This window comes from Lagopus muta, chromosome 1 (assembly GCF_023343835.1).
Source record: "Lagopus muta isolate bLagMut1 chromosome 1, bLagMut1 primary, whole genome shotgun sequence".
Lineage (NCBI taxonomy): Eukaryota > Metazoa > Chordata > Aves > Galliformes > Phasianidae > Lagopus > Lagopus muta.
Window position 1 is genome coordinate 139,876,216 of NC_064433.1, and position 18,619 is coordinate 139,894,834.

The window sequence follows — 18,619 nt, forward strand, 5'->3', positions numbered from 1 at the left end:
TGATGATGAAATTGTGTTCTTTCATGTTACATATGTAGATAAAGGGTCCTTTTCCAGATATTTTCTCTTAGGGAAGATCTTGTAGATCTCCTAAGGCTGAGCATGATTTTTGCTGCTCTTCTCTGGACAGAAATCAGACAAATCAGAACAGACTTTTTTTTTTTTTTTTTAAGTGGAAAGCAAATGCCTCTGGCTAGCAGTAATTGCATTTGCAGCTCCGAAGTTGCCTCTGGCTCTGTCATGCATCTAGTTAAATATCCCTTTTCTCGGTGAATCACAGGGTTTCTTTGTTTTCAGCTAGTTACAAATGTCTTGTGCAATGCCTGTCCTGAAAAGCTATGAAAAATGCTTCATACAATCTGAATAAAGATGGCAAATTTAAAGCTCATACAGCCAGGTGCAGACTGCCCACTTTGTGCACCTCATTTAGGAAATGCAATCCATTTTTCTATTAATTGTTGCCAGGTGACTCTCTGTTTAGTCTATACAGTCAATGGAGAGAAGGAGACACCTCATTTACACATCTTGACTTGCTCTTAGTAGTGGAGTCTTTACCCACTACAGTTGGTTTGGAGGTCATACAAAAATTTTCTTGGAGTCATGAATCACAAAACTACAGAAAACCCTTCCTATTTGGGCCTCTGTTTCAACTTTAAATACTCAAGCAGACAGAACCCTGTGGAGATTCTGACTGAAGCCTCCTGGGATTTTGTCCCCCCCTACCATAGAAGAGTTCTCTCTTTCCTAAACACAGAATGGACCACACAGCAGCTATTTTGTCTCAGGAAGCTGATCTCCTCTTGCTTGAGTAGTAGCTGGCAGACTAAAGATCAGTGATAACTGCCTCAGATTTTGCTTTCATAGTTGTTGAAATAACAAAAAGGAAAGGCAGAAATGATTTTGAAACTCTTCAAAAAGGAAAAATGTCTACTGGAATATATTGCTTAAAACCAGTGGAAAACTTTTTTTTTTTTAAACAAATTACTTCTCAAATCATACATATCAGGAGAACTAAGAAGGTCTGGAGCTTCTTAAAATATTCAGCCTTTCAGATAGATAAACCTGTTCACAACACAGTACCCATGTATTGTCACAAAATAGCTCATCATTGTTCTTTATGTGGAGAGTGAGTAATTAAATATAGTTGTTGAGAGACAAAAAAAAACCCAAAACGATTATCAATATAAACTTAACTGTTTTTCTTCTTTGGTAAAGAAGTCACTTTGATTGAATAAGATACAGTCTTCAACACACACAAACAGTTTCCATTTTGTATAAAAATGATATTTAATGATCTAGTATGATGGTTCTTAGAATTCACGGTAGAGCATTTGTCAACTGGTTGATATAAATGACAGATGTTTATATGTAACAGAACAGTGGAACAAATTTTGTTAAGAAGGGTATCAACCAGATGTTCACAATATTGGCGTTTTGAGAGGAAAACGACTTTTTACACTGTCTGTGACTCATGAGCCAAAAGAAAATGTGTTTATCACAGGAACTCACACTTGAGACCTTATCCTTTCAGCAGCAGCATAAAAATGATAAAATACTAGGCATAAGGAAGTATCTAACCAGCATTTATATTTTATAAATACTTATGGGATCATGATTTGAAATCCTTCACAGTTCCTTTATCTGTATTATTTTAGATTTAAATCTCAGCACAAAGGGTTTAAAAGCATTCCTGCCTGTAACATCTGCTCAATTCCTTCTAATCAATCATAATGAAATCTGAAGTATTTTAGGGAGTGAAAAATGACACAGTATTTTTTTTCCTTTAACTTTATTATGCATGTGGAGTAATGAAAACATTTTAAATTGCCTGTGTGATATCTGCTTATTACATTGAGAAAGGGTTAATGGACTTTCTTAGTAATTGTGGTACTTCAGGCAGTTTTCCTTCTCTGTTAATAGAAATGTGAATGGTAATCCAGGAGCTGCAGATTTTACACCAATTAACACTCAGAACAGCTTGAAAAACAACAAGTAAAACCACTTTAATTTCAACTGGCAGAATGTTGGATTTAATCCCCTGTTTTAGGGATTGAATTGAGGCCATAGAATAGGGAGAGGGTCCCTTGTTAAAATAGATTAATTCTTTCAAAGTATGAAAGAGGTGGACGGAATGGGAGTCCCCTTTGATAAACATTCAGGATTCTGTTCCTCATTAGTTCGCTAGGGTTATGCATTTTGAGGGTCAAATTAATGTTGTTTGGCAAAGGAGACTTATTAGCAGATGTCCATGACAACCTTGAGATTGAGCATAGTAGTCTAAGACCAGTAGTATAACTAAAAGCATTCAGAAAACTGGCTGTATTCTGTGATCTTTCCACTAAATTCTCTGTCTTCTATAACCCTGTGATATGCTGTGTTGCTTATGGTTACATTTCACTCCAAAAATAGATTTTATGACCTCTGAGAAATCTTTTTGGCAAAAACAATAATAAGAAAGCCGGATTTGTCTTCTACCACATTCGACATAAATGGAAAATGTTTGTGAATGCACTTAGGACAGCTTTCACAGGTGCTTAAAAGACTCTTGCTCCCCAGATATCAGTAAGATAAATGAATACAGTTTGATTCTTGAGTCCAAGATTAAATACGAGATTAAAAAAAAAAAAAAGTAAGAGGAATGTCCTGTTAATTGCAATATTATTTTTCTTTTATATAACTAAATACTTCCTTTCTAGGTTAGCTGATTATTTTTGTAATTTGATGCTCCCCTTAAGGAACATTTAAGGAATATCAGTGATGTAAACGCTAAGATAAAATACAGGCCCCTTGCAATGTCCTTTACAATCAGCAGGAAGCATACATGAACTATCAGTGACGGTGACAGTCCATCTGATGAAAAACAATAAAAGAACAAGTTATAGCTGTTCATTCAAATATTTAAGGTCCTTGTGAAAGTTTAAGAAATGGGAAGAACATATGATTTTCTTAGATCACTTTCTCTGCGTGAAGCATTGGCACTGCACTTCACTGGAGTTTAAAAATGCCAACAAAGCTTTAAGTCAGGTATTTGTAGTTTATTTTATTAGTACTAGGCTGAACCACAAAATAGATAAAACAGTTTTATGGCTTACATCTGGTTAAATAATAAAACATATGGCTCTGCAGTAAAGCATGTGCAGCTGTAATTTACTGTAAATATCCAACTCAAGATATCTATGGAGATAAAAAACTTACGGCATGCACTCAGGGTTTATCCCAATATCCATCACTACTTGAATATTTATGATACTCCGACATCTGTGGTTTATATGTTAATTAACCACTTTTTAGGAGTTTTCTTTAGGGCATTTTCTTCTATCTAGAATAGATACGAGTTCACAGAGAGCAAACATTACTGGACTATTTTATTTCCCTCTTAATGTATCTTTCTAGCAAGTCCCTCATTACGGAATGATTAAAATAATGGACCCAATGTTGAGATTACAGGACATTTTCTAATGACAAAAATGTGACATCTTCCTCACATTTTTTTTAGGATATCCTTTCCTTAACAGGATATTTTATGAACAAGAGTGATGCACTTCTTGAAGAAGACTTTACTCCTGGGTCCAAGATGGATATATCCAGATGGGATGAAACACTAGGTACACTGCAACCACTCTTCAAAGATTGCTGTAAAATGTGACACCAGATCTTCAAGTAATCATCATTTACAACTTGTGTCTGACTTAATCAGCTTTGACTTTAAAAGATATCTTGAACCAATGTTAGCACTGAACCCAGAAGATAATTACTCCAGGTTGTCAAATATGCTTTTTGTGACTTATCACCTTATATTGCAGACACTGAGGTACTGTCCCACTATTGTTTTTGCACTGACTCCTAATAGAAGTTGCTTTTTTCTCAGAAACTGAAAAAGCCTTGTAAGCTCTGCTCTACCTGCTGAACACTTTCATTTTCTAACCATGTTTGCTTTGGAAAGTATGTCAGTCAGAAATGATACTGTGGCCTTAGAAGTCCTCGCAGGTTACCTTGAAAGCAAAACCCAGCTGGTTCACTGTGGATATTATTCTGTAAAGGACAATGAACAGCCCAAACCACTTACATTCTTTCTAGAAACATAGGAGAAGACAGGATCAGTTCACTTGCTGTTGCACTTTTCTCAGTTTACTATTCCCTTGCAAGAGCAGTGTCAGACCTTTGTTGTGTATTTAAGTCTCCTTTCAGATCATTCTTGAAGAATCCCCTTGAAGGATTTATCCTGGCAGAGAATATCTCCTAAAGGCAAATGTCATACCAGAGAATAAAGGAATGCCATACATACAAAGACGATCAACTTCTACTCCTTCATCTGAAGGAAGTAGTTTTCCCCATTTTCCACACCCTGGGTAAGAGCTACCACAGCTTTGACTGAGGACTTCAGTTCAACAATTTTCACCATTCCAGACTGTGAGTGAGCAAGTGTTGAGTTCTGAAGGTTTCTTTGTTGTAAAATATTTTGGGGTGGGAATACAGTTCAGCCTAAGGAAAATGAACTTGCCGATCCATTAGTGAAACTTGAGTGTCAGAAGGAATGTCAGTGAGAGAAGCAGTGAAGCTAATTGCAAGAGAAGGCTGAAACAACTGAAAGGTAAAACCCTGTACTTACTCAAAAGAGATTCCTTCAGTCACAATGAATTGAGGATGTAAATGACACCTCTTTGTCTGAAAAAAAAAAAAAACACCAAAAACTTCAGGGATATATGATTGTCCTGCAGAGAGAAAAAAAGGAGAAATCAAATGTCTCTATGAGACCTGGAGACACTAGGTCTGCTACTGGAAATTAGTTTTCCTTTTTTCACCCTCTGCTGAATATTTGACCCAAGACCCTGCTCCAATCAAAACCAGTGTGATTTTGATCCATACTTGAGGGATAATTCATTATATGGCACTCTGTTCTTTGGATCTGTCTTTGAAAACAGTTGCAGTTTTCAGTCAGTGCAAAATGTAGTACCAATCCTTTAATGTAAGGCAAAGGGTACTTAGAAATACATACTTCCACATAAATCTTGCTGCAGTGCTGAAAATTTTCATTGCTGGGTGTCTAGGTTGCAATGCAGAATTTATTCATTTATTTTCTTTCAGAAGTGATTGTTTTGAGTTTGTTGAGGTGACTGGGCAAAGAAATGGTGGGTGAATTTATGGGCTTGACATTGCTATTGCAATTTTTCTTCAGCAGCTGGGGGGAGCAAGAGATCCGGATTCTCCTAGTGTCCCCATATAAGATTTCCCAACCCATTCATTTTCTATAAAGGAAAAGAAGAAAATCAAGAGGATGAAAATTAATCAAACAAAGAAGAAAGAGTTTAAAAAATCACTCAGAGAGGCTTATCTTAAAGCAATTTCACAAGAAAATAAGATCAAAACCAAAGCAAATTGCATGCAACCTATGAACCCAGAAAAGCAACAATTATACTACAAGAGACTACAAAAAGACTATGCCCTATCATTAACTCTTCTTAGTCAGCTACATATTCAGCCACTAATTATGATGGAGTTCAGGACAGAAAACAGATTGATCAACACAGAATCTCTTGGAAGTCAAAAGAAAAAACAGCAAAACCAAAACAAAATGATTAGAAGAAACCTTATCAATAAAATTTCTGCCAAGCTGCAGAAACAAATGAAATGCAAATTTAACAAATCAACCATGTGATTAACACACAGTTCAGGCATTTTATTTTGCTTCTTACCAAGATGTAATCCTACTGAGACTTATTGCTCCCTCAACATTTCTACAGTGGTTTCATAAAAGGACTTCAATGACATTACAGAATTTGCAGCCCCCTACTTTCAAAGCTGTATTTGAAACAAACCTGTGCTTTAAACATTAAGGCATTTTTAGCACCACTTGTTATAGATCTTAAAGGGGAGAATGAAAAAATAAGCAGTCTTCTGGAGCTGATTGTGGACTTGAATTTGACATCACTTTCATTCTGTTCCTTTTGAAAGCACTGAGTCGGTGTTTGGCTCAACCTCCTTAGAATGACAAAAGCTTCCCATCAGTATTGATAGGACTGTAGGTTGGAATGTTAAAGCTTAATAATGTAAAATGAAGGGTATGTAACCAAGTTGTATAGAGAATCCAGAACTAAAACACAAATTCTTTCATTGATTCATGCAGACTTTTCCCAGCATTAAAAAAGAAAATCCAAGTCTCATTTCTCTGATGTATGAGAAAATGGGAAGTCTTTAGTAGGAGTTTGAGTTTTAGGAAAGAGAAGTATATTTCCCTCCTCTGTGGTTTTGGACACATAAAAAGGGATTCAACAGAGACATACATTTAAATCAATGGCACCAATGTAATTTAACCAAATACTATAAAAATAATGAAAACCAGTGCCTGAAAATAATTTTCAAATAAACAAATGAACAATGGATTTCATTAACAATAGATCATTACACAACATATTTCAGTCACAAGTAGATATATGTCCTAGCATTTTTTGCATACGGATGAAAAAAAAATGAAGTGTTTACCCAAGTCAGTGCAAGATGATGGTTCAGACATTTTTGTGGCTGGTGTCGGGACTGTGAAACATCTTTAGTGCCACCTCACAGGAGACTTCATTTTTTTTTTTTTTCAGTTTCCCCACATAAAGTCCAATTATTAGGTTTTATGTGAGTAAAGCGATTTTTGCTCTGAATGCACATTAAGGAGAACACATGTTTTCACTTTATGGACCTGTAACATTAAATCTTCACTAAAAGAGGATAAAATACTTATGAAATGTTGTTACAGAGTGTGCACGGAAAGAGCAGTTTGCATCTTATGGCCAATTCCTTTGAGCAATTATATTCTTACTCCTGTAAAATAATCACTGCATGTGAATTTTTCTCTCAGCAGAGTTGCACTAGAAACTCCTGCAATACTCAGAATGAGTATATAACCTTAACAAAGATGGAAAGGAGGGCAAAGAAGACCATATAGTTATGTGTAAATACTCCAAAATATAATAACTAGAGAGGGTGTGCTTATACTTGAGACTGAGAAAAGCTCTGCTAATGTTGGCATCACTCAGCTCAAGGATGTGGCTTCCATGCAGTATGCTAGCTGGTTTTGACCATTCTGGCATCTTCTGTAGTAATAAATCAAATATGTCTGGGACTGTTCTCTGGCCAGCTGACAGGGAACAGCTAATGCCAATGCTATCAAACTCTCTCACTTTCAGTGCTAATTCCTGAGTCATGCCTAAGACTTCCTTGGAAGGGTACTAATTGGCACAGTCCAAACACATGTTACAGGTTGTTGTGACAGTAGTACTCAAACAGCATTTACAGTTGGCTCTCTGTGTCTAGATATGTCTCTTGGAATCATATCCTTTGGGACAATTGACATTATTAGTGTGAACATAGCTTAAATACTGAACACACAAAAAATCTGGCTAGTGCCTTTGTGTTCCATCTAGAATTTATAAGGTGAAAATCACTTGTGTTTATTTCACATCTAAAACTAAAGTACTTCTGCACTTTTCATGATCTTGGGGAAACAAACACAGTAAAGATTAGGAATATGATAGTGAGACCTATGATTTTTGTAATTTGAGAGAATAACTGCATGCTTTCATGTCCCCTGTCATATTTTTTTCTATTGCAGGAGTTACAGGGAATGAAGCAGAATAAAGGAGGAAAATGGGTTACCAGCCCAGAGTATTCCTTTACCATCTGGGGAAATGTGACAATTTTTCAGCTCTGCTTTTCTTTGCCAGATTGTGGCTACAGTTTTGGATCAATACAGAAAAACATGCCCTGTCTTTCCCTCTTTCTGAAAAGCCAATATTTTATTACTTCTAAAATTCTTTTAATATCATTTGTAAAGGAAAATTCTCCTTTTTTCTAATAATCAGCCAGCCTAAATTCCAGTCTGGAATGTGCTCTTATAGCCAAGGCTCAAGTATAAAACCACTGAAAAGGAGGGAAGAGATTTACAATGGAAATTCTGACAATCACTTTGCAATAATAGGGCTTGGAGACACCTGCTTTAATCAAGATGATGTGAATATTTAAAGTGGTCTATTTCTTGATTTTTAGTTCAGCTGATGAAATCATAATTTCCAGTGATTTTTTTTTTTTTTTTTTTTTTCTTAAGGATGCATGAGAAAGAGAGAAAGTGAGAGATGTTAATTTTCTATTCATTTGGTGGAAATAAATTACGGCTTCCTTAACCCTCTTGATTCCATGACAGTTGGAGCTGAACTAATTACTTTTGGTTGGAAGTGGTAGTGAAGTGCTGAAATGTGGCCGAACTGGGGTAACAGTAACTCAGACAATATGATCAAGGCATCTTTCCTCCCTGAAATGGGAATGATTTACTTTCTTGATGGGAATGATAAAATTTCCTGAGATTGGTACTGCGCTGGTATACTGCAGGCAATACAGGGTAGGTAATTTGGGCTTCTGTATGAAGACAGTTGTTGACTGGGAAGGCTGATTTACACTACATTGAACTTTTTCCATTGCTGATGGAGGGGTTCTAGGAATAAATCCATGATATGCATGGATATCCATGTATATATTACTAAAGGTGAAGAAAATCAGAGAGGACAAGGTACAACTTTTCAGACACTGAGTTTCATTTTCATGCAAGTTAAATTAGGAACCTCCAATCACATCCACCAAGCTATACCATTTAGTGCAGCAAAGGACTGGCTTCAGCACTGTAAGACAGCTGGCTTTTTAGTAAGCTATTATAAAGAGACATGACAAAAATGTGAAGATTGTATGTGCTGTTGAGGTTTTTGGAAAAAAATATAAAGAATCCGTGTCTGGGATAAGGATTCTGAAGTAAAAATAAGAGACTCCAGAGAGGGTTAAAATTAGCTAATATACCATTACCATCAATAGGCTAGGTCATGTTATAATCATAACTGTAATATCAAGAAATTAAAATGCAAAGCATATAGAGAAAAAGGAATGCTATTTTGGCTTTTAGTGGTTTAAAAATTAAATTATTTAGGTACTACTGTGTTTTAGTGCAGTGTTACATTCTTTATTCCTTTAGTCTCTTTATGAGTGAGCATATTTATGCCCACCAATGTCCAACATTCAAATTTATCGGAGCTTTAATATAAATTAGAATGTTATAATATTTAGCTAAGTGGCTTTTTAGATGATTTTTCCCAATCCATTCCCAGTTGCCTTGCTGGCTACTATCTATTATTTAGGTAATAATGTACAATTCCAAGAAGTAACATGCAATCTCTACTGGATGGAAAAGTAATTACTTTTTGACTATGGCCTAATTGTACTGTTCTGTTCTGCCCTGCTTTATTTGATCTGATTTGACCTTCTTATTCTGTGACCATAGAAACAACTCGAAACACATGAGGCACAGCAGTTAGGGATGTCTTTTCTCTAATTCCCTCAGCTGCTTTCTTGCAATTATTTCACTGTATTTTCATCCTGCTCAGGTCATCCTTTTTTTTTTTTTTTTTTTTTCTTACCCCTCCAGAGTTTGTACCTGTCTTTCTTGCGGTGGTTTTCTTTCCCCATATTTTTCCTTTCTATGTTACTGTCAACTATTTAAATGGTACAAACATAATTCTTCCAAACAGTTATGGTCAGTGACCACTAACTCTTCTTCAATGGCCACAACTGTCATGCTAATCATTCTTTCCTGCTTTGATATCTGCAAATACTTTGTATTATCTAGGTAAACAATAATGACTTGTTCATCGTGGACTTGGCTCTGTTTCATGGGTTAGTTAGGGAACTGGATTTAAGAGGAAATTTGATAGGAACATAAGCTGAGAAAGGTGCAAACACTTTGGAGGATAGAAGTAAGTTCAAGATGGTCATGATAAACAGTGAAAAGAAATTTGCAAAGTAAAACCAGTATAGATAAGTGCAAAGTGTTGTGCTTAGGAAGGAAAAAAAAGAGAAGAGAAGAGAAGAGAAGAGAAGAGAAGAGAAGAGAAGAGAAGAGAAGAGAAGAGAAGAGAAGAGAAGAGAAGAGAAGAGAAGAGAAGAGAAGAGAAGAGAAGAGAAGAGAAAAAAAAGGAAAAAGAAAAAAGGAAAAAGAAAAAAGGAAAAAGAAAAAAGGAAAAAGAAAAAAGGAAAAAGAAAAAAGGAAAAAGAAAAAAGAAAAAAGAAAAAGAAAAAAGAAAAAAGAAAAAAGAAAAAAGAAAAAAGAAAAGAAAAACAAATATGAAAAAGGATTAGTCAGCTGTTGATTAAGACACAGAAAAGAAGGGTCATATCTAATGTACTTTAATTACTGCAGTCCGGAGAAATTTCTTGGGCTCTTGTATACATGCCAGGGACCTACAAATTCACATTAGGACAGGACCCACACGCACACAAGTATCTACATCCTGTTTATAGAAAATGAGCTTGTGCCTCGCTTTCTATGAAAAATGATGACTGCAGGACCCTGTGGCATCCTACTTCAAGCACTCATCAAATACAAAATCTTGAAGCATCCATTGTGCAGCTGCTGCAAAAGAATAAAGAAAATTCTGTTCAGAATATACTGATTGGAGTATTGTATACATGAAAGGGGATATAATTGTTTACTACCCATTAGTATTTCATCAAGCATAAGCTCCATCTTCACATGCAGGTATCACACTTCAAGAAAAACAGGTGAAAGTCCATAAAAGAGTATCAGGAAGCAATAAAGATTAGAAAGATATCTGTGATGATGGGAATTAGTTTTGCTTAGTCTAAAAAAAAAGAAAGACTAAGAAGGGGCATGAATACATCTTCTAACATGTAGAAGTTGCTATAAAGGGTATGGCGATCGCAATCACTCACCACTGCAGAGATATGAAACATATTCTTCACAATTTCTGAGGGAAAGTGATCACTACAAGAACCAAAACAGGCTGAGATAAGCTATCACGAAAGACTATGGACAGTAGTATATAGGACTTAGAACAGCTCATATGTTTGTATGGGTCTTGCCACACTTCAGTAGGATTTACCAGAAGTAACCTCTCCAAATTCAATAAATGAACTGACAATATGAGAAAACATCAATGTATATTACTACCTGTTCTGGGACCGTGTTATTTGTCTTCTAGATGAAAAGAGAGTACAATGTCAACTGGAACAACATTTATAGAGATATTTCTGACCACAGCATTATAGAATAGCATTATGGAACATATTCTAAAGTACACTTGACAACAGCCCTTTAAACTGGAGTAGATTCAAACATCTCTGCTGTTTCTGGAGTTGTATGGATCAGTGTATTACTTGAATCCCATATTTTTCATTCTTATTCTTGATTCTGAACACTGATTTGACTCTGAGAATAATTTTTACCTCTGATAAGTTACGTTGCTGCTGTAAAAGCTAGTCTTGGGTCTGCACTTATATCCAAATGTCCATCAAAATGGGTAAATCTTTATGTATAGGTTAATGCCTATCTTGTACCACCATAGTGTATGATGACCATGAAAAGAAATATTTTTGAACCTGCTAGTAAATGAAGGTAATATTCCCCCTAAGATCTGCTATGGACATTATATTACGGGATTAGACTTCATTAATATTTCTGAGAGGATATAAATTTGCACTGAAGTTACACTGAAGAAACTGCATGCACATGCAGTCTTCCCTTAAACAAAAAGAAAAGTGGTTTATTCTAATCATTCTCATCATCAACTGTTCTTATAGTTATCATGGCCTGCAAACAGTTAGAAAGGTAGTTTTCAGACAGTTCCTGCCAACAAAAACTGAAATTATGAATGCATGTTCTGGCATATTTTGCTATGACCTCTTCACATAACTATGCTTTAAAAATAGCAACTTATCTTTAGGGAGCAATAGCACTGGTTTTGATGCTGTTTAGAGTTCTTGATGATTTGCCATTAAATTATGGAGTTGTGCTCTCTTAAAAAATGATGTGGTTTTGGGTGTGAGAGAGTAAATGAGAAAAGAAAGAAAAAGAGAAAAAAATAGAAAAAGAAAAGCAAAAAAGAAAAAGAAAATAAAGAAAAAATAAGGAAAGAAAGGAATAAAAATAAAGGGGAGAAGGTAAGAAAAAATGAGGAACTAAGTTAAAAAGTGAAAAAAAAAAAAAAAAAGGAAAAGGAAAATAAACCCTGCTGTTTACTAAAGTTTTGCAGGTCTGATTTGTTTCAGCAATGCTATTAGAGCCCACACCAAGAGCTGTTTTGGGTCCTGGGGCAAATACTCTTCTCCCCCTCATTCCTCACCTTAAAAAGCACCTAGGTGGTCTTGCTATGCCACTCCTCTCCCCAGTATCCTCCTCCCTCCCTTCTTGCACTGAAGCACAGAAACCTTACACAAGGAGCAAGAGCAGCTGTCAAAGAGCAGGAAAGACTGAACCAAGCTGTAAGCTGCAGATGTAAGAGGAGCAGCAGTAGTGTGTCCCTGGCACCAGTTCTCTCCCAGGGGAAAATCCTTCCTTCCTTCCTTCCTTCCTTCCTTCCTTCCTTCCTTCCTTCCTTCCTTCCTTCCTTCCTTCCTTCCTTCCTTCCTTCCTTCCTTCCTTCCTTCCTTCCTTCCTTCCTTCCTTCCTTCCTTCCTTCCTTCCTTCCTTCCTTCCTTCCTTCCTTCCTTCCTTCCTTCCTTCCTTCCTTCCCCTCTCTTCTCTCTCTCCCCCACTCTCTCTCTCCCTCTCTCTTTTGTTGCTCTCTTTCTGGTATGAAACAAAGTGGTGTGTCTCCTAGTTTAGACAAGTTTTTAGAATAGAATCCTTTCCCTCTTGGAGACTGTGTTCTTAAAGTTGAAATTTAATTTTTCAATCCACAGTGATCTGTTAGTCTGGAAAAAGTTTCATACTGTCACATTTTAGTAGGTTGCAAATAATGATTTATGTGGCTGAAAAAAAGCCATTTTATTCAACAAGGTTTTATTACACTGTAAAAACACTGATCATAATAGTACCATTAGTCCAGTCACACTAGAAAAGCTTCAGAATTGTGCCTGTGAGGAAGAGTACTGAAAACAGATTGCTGTTTTAAAGCATAAAGAATACACTGATTTATTTCTGTTATTGTTTTCTAAATGAAACTTCCTTATTCTACTAAACCTAAGCTTCTCCAAGACAAGACGCTAGACTACATTTAATACATGTAGAAGGTTAAATATGGCTTGAGAAGCAATAGTTCTTCAGTTCACTATGCTCAAGGAGAGAAACCTAACACAAATCTAATTTTACTAGAAAATTGCTGCAAGAATAGATGTAATTGAATGCATATAATAGAACAAGATATTTAAGAATTCCATGCTCAGATGGTAATAAGCACTCCAAAATTATATCTGGCCATGGAGAAAGGTGCACTTACTTTAAAGCAGCTCCTATTCTTTAACATTCACTAGCCAGAGCATTTAATATCTGACAATTTGATTTTTAGTATTAAGGTGACTTTGGTTTGAATATATCTAATGCTGAATGATCTAACAGAATTTTTAAAAATAAAACTCTATGTATTTCTGACTTGAAAGAAGGCAAATACTAGACTTTTCCTGAGCTGTATTAGAATAATCGGCTTTTGAGGATGATGAAGGAAATACCTTAATACCCAAATGGTACGGCTGAAAAGCAAATATTGATACTTTCTGAGAAGTGGGATATAAAATGAATGACAAAACAGATTTTTATTGCAGTGCATCTCAAGGATTTTTACAAGCTAGCCAGAGAACTGAGTTGTTGGTTAAAGTACAAGTTGACAGTCACTACAAAAAGGGGAAAAGGCAGCTCATATGCTTTGCTGAGATCAGCAGTCAACACAATTTAAGAAGAGAAGGTGCTCAATAAATAAAAGTAATCCATGGTACACTAGTTCAGGTTAACAAGCAAGCTTGTGTCTATTGAACTGAACTGGTGATTGAGAGAGACTGAACTGGTGCCTAAGAAGTGATTAGATCAAACATGATACCATATAAAACAACATTTCAAAGAGATATGAAGCAGCGGTCTCTCAGTAGTGCAGTTGTTTGATTAAGAAACAGTTTCAATTGATAGGAGGTCCAGTGTGTGCAGGACAATTCGGTGACAAATAGGCCCATCTTTTGCAATTTTAGGACAAACATTTGCTAAGTAGAGGAAGTTTGACTTGCTGGTTGATTTGTCACAGAAGGATTTGAGTTCTCTAGCTGAAAAAAAAGATAAATGTATTAAGTTATTTTGCATGCTGTGACAGATTAAGGGTAATCTTTTGAAAAGCTCCTACATCTTATTTTCAAGAGAGTCACCGAGGTGTTTAGAGGGGCTTTGGATCAGTGCCTCAGTTAACTGGTGTCTGATTTTGCCTGTCAGTAACTCCAACAGAGAGTCATATGGCAGTCTACAAGCTGTCTCGCTGCTCCTTGAGGAATTGCTTTCCAACTCACATCTAAGCAGCTATGCATAATAGAAGAGATGTACTCTGTGCTCCAGGGGATAAACTGTGGCATTTGTGCTGCTAGTCTGTGCAAATTGTATTAAATCAGTATGGTCTACAACAGATCTTCTTGGGCTGCATGGGATACCATGGATCTGTAAGCGCTGGTTGAGGCAGCAGAGTGCAGATCCTGCAGAGTGTCAGCCCTGCTTCCCTATTGCAAAAGGTTTTGTAGATGCTAGATTAACACTGAAGTCATGGCCCTACTCCTTCTTTATAGCCTCTGTCTTGGTTTGCCTTGTTCAGACATCTTAAGACAAATGCAGAGTGATTCTGCAAGAAGGGTATAAGGAATGAAAATATTTTAAACAATTATTCACAGCTAGTACACATAGAAGATGTCTAGGAATCAACAAGTGTTAAGCATTTGTGCGCTCACTACCCCAATAAATGAGATATCTGAACACTTGCTGCTGTCTGGAGGGACATCTGCAGGGAAGGAATGAGATCAGCACTCATGGTCCTCTCAGAGGTCCCGCAGCACAGGTGAGCTGCCACTATCAGACTACACCATCCATGACAGCGACAGTTCAGTCTGGGACTCCTGCCTATAATATCTGCATCTTAACTCCTTGCACACATTACTTTGCCCTTTTGGGTCTTGGATCTTTCCATGCAGGTGATTTCCTCCTCAATCCTTGAGTTTTAGTGATCCCACCTAAGCAATCTCACTTCTGTCTGCAATTCTAGTCATTCTTATCTGTGATATTGTTCTCACAACACTTTTTCAGAAGACTAAGCCCACATTAGAGCAGAGGGAATCTTGCCACAGAGATTACAGGAAATCTAGTACATAAACCTTAAAACACAGAAAACATGGAAACTGCTATGTGTTAAACCCAACTTTTTTTTTCTCCTTCTGTTAGTACACTGATTATTCATTATATTACACTCTTTGGATCTCTTTTTTTTGGGGGGTGAGGGTGGGGTGGGAGTAGCCCTTATTTTGGCCACTACCCTCAGATATCAATTCTGTTTTCCAAACAGAATCAAAATCAAGTAGGCAGCAGCTTCTATGCTCCATATTCCAATCATTTGTTGCACTAATATTTATCTCAAAGCACCCTCCCAAGGTCACACCTCAGCTGTTTGCTCGTAACTTTCTTTGAGTTTATATTTCTGGCTCACCCTGAGCACAGCTCAAACTGTACCATCCAACCTATTTAAAAAAAACCTTTTTTTGGTCTAGAGCATACATGTCCAACCCATGATATATAGGTTGGATTTGATCTTGGATATCTATAAATGCAGCCCCACAATGTCATAAACTTTCACTATTATTACATGATTTTTAGAGACTCATGAGTCTTTTATGGAGGAGAGGATGCAGTGCAGAGCCAACTCCATCTCTTATGCTTGCCACAGACACTCAGTTGAATCAAAATTTGTGTGTATTGCATGTTACATGCGATTGTTCCAATTGATAAGCCAAATGTTGTGATTTCTGAGAATATTTCAATCTCCCTACATGTGTGTCTCCATGGAGATATGTGGTTTTGTTGTTAAGCAGACATGTAAGTTTCTTATTTAATTATTAAACTTGGGCTTATGTTACTTCATAAAATAATAAAATAATATGTTAACACATTCATTAGTTTCACAAAAAGAAGGTCAAATATCCTATTAATTTTATGTTTTTGTTTCCCTCTTTATTATGTTTTAATAAAAAATATACATGTAAAAGGAAGTTTTGTTATATATAATAAATATATAATATATAATATATAATATATAATATATAATATATAATATTATATAATATATAATATATAATATATAATATTATATAATATTATATATTATATAATATATATTATATATTTATTATATATTATATATGTCCAAAACAATTCCTTGTCACTCTGTGGCCCAGGCAAGCCAAAAAGGTTGGACATCCATGTTCTAGACCTTAGAGTTTATCCTAATTTTCTATAAGCTGCCTGCTTTGTGACAGCTTTCATAGACGATTCAAACTAGCTCAGCTGTCAATGAGAGAGGAGAAATTAACCTCTGTCAATGAAGAGCAGTTAACCTAAGTCATATTTGCTGTAAGGACTGAAAATACATATCTGGGCCGTCATTAGGGATACACCAAAATACATAACTTTTGATACAAACTTGTTAATGTTTACGTTCAGAGCTATTTAGTAGCCTCTATTTTAAATGGTACTTTACACTTCAGCTTTGCTGTAAATAGTGTCATAATTTCTTCACTCAGTTTTCATGTATGAAGAGTACCTGTGTTCAATGACATTTTCATTTGTCTAAGCCCAATTTATATAGTTATAGTATACAGAATTATAGTTAAATATATATAGTTGTATATATAGTTATATTATATATATGTAGTTATATACTTTATAGAACTATGTAGAACTAGTCCTATATCATTATAAGACCTAAAAGTATTTACACAAATAGGAATATTGAGTCACAGAGATAATGGCTTATGTAACTTATATGCAATTTACAGTGGAAAATACCACTAAAATCCAAACTATATAAAGTGCATATAAATGCACTTGTTAGGCATCTTATCAGTTTTTTTCTGAGACTGACAGATTTTCTGACATGCGCCTCACATTGCGGATGAAACTGTGATATGCTAGGCCTGCTAAAAAGAAGAGCACAGAAGTGCAAGAGAATTCATTATATCTATTGAGAAGAAGGGAATAAACTGAAACACAGACACTTTTCATGACAGGCAATCAGATTGTGAGGCTAAGTCCATCTGAGACTTATAGGTGCCTCAGGAATTGAGCCAGTGCAATTCTCTGCAGGTCAACGGGGGATAATAAGAAAATCTGTCAAAGTTGAGGGAAGAGTCAACTTTCTAGACCACAAATCTGATCTAAGCAGAGTTGAGAGACAAGGAGTTCAAAAGGTTAATGCTACTATGCTTATTTAAGTGAACATTAACACTGTTGTGAGAAAACAGATGGAGAAGAACTGAAGGAATTATTTGACTGGTTAGGTTTATAAACAGGAAGCATAACGACAGACATCTCATGCAATGAAGCTTGTCAGAGGAAAACTGTAAGCTGAGGTCTTCTTTTTCTTTTGCTTACAAGTAGTTTGAAATAATGGGCTCCCAATCAGCACAATTATATTCTCCTATTTAAGAAATCAGTGGGAAAACATCTGGGTTGTGCATAACATTCACCATCATGTCTTTCATCGGATAAATTAACAGCACTGTTTTGCAGTAGCTGTAGGAAGAGACAAAAACTTCAGAGCACAATGGTTCTTACCATTTTTCTGTCAAGATGGAGATGCTATTAGGGATGCTAGTATCAGTGATGATCAATGTGAAGCAGACATATTTACTGGGAGTCTGTTCTAACACAATATAAAGGAACAAATGGCAAGGTGGGGCCATTTTGTGGATAGATTACAACCCATTGCTCATGACCTGCCTTTATTACATCCCTTTCTTTCCATCCAAAGAGAAGAGAAACCCAAATAACAGCGGGTTCTGTTGCTCTGATGACAGCTTGAGAAAAAGTAATAAGGTATTCCTACAGCTATAAAAGCAGAGTGAGGAAAGGGTGCCAAGTTACCCTTGGAGCTGTCACTCTTTGCAAGGCTCTTTTCTTTTCACTTGCTTTTGTCTAATACTTTATGACTAAACAGCTATTTTTGTAGCCAGATGAGGACATAACTTATTCTTTGAGTAGTCTTGGAGAATCACTGAAGAATTTCTGGTAAATCTTCAAATGGCAAGTCTTATTTCTCATTTGCCTAGACACTGTACATCTCACATTTTCAGGAATCTGAAATTATGTATTGCCTGACACTTACTGGAATCGCTGTTTGGGCTTGAGCTACGCTCAGTTTGTACAAAGAGAACCTTAAGGTGTTTTCACCGCACTTTTTTTTTTCTTCCTTTTTTTTTTTTTTTTTTTTTTTTTTGTAATTATTAATCTTTCAAAAATAAGGCAACCACCTGAAAAATACTACACTGGAATACATTAATTGGTTTGGAAAGAATGACTGTTTCACATGTTTTATTTCTTTACATGGTATTTTAACTTTTTCTTTTATTTTCCATAATGCAGAAGAAGCCAGTAGTGGGTGAATATTGCACAACAGCATTCACGAGCATTTGCAGGAATTTGAAATGGCTGTTTGATCTATCCATATCAAGGCCCCTTGTTATCTGCTGCTCCTGCGGTTTCAGACAGAAAGGTTTTTGTTCCTGAGGAGATTGGAGGAATGGCTGATTTGTGTGAATACCCATATTTGCATGCGAACGAAGCTAT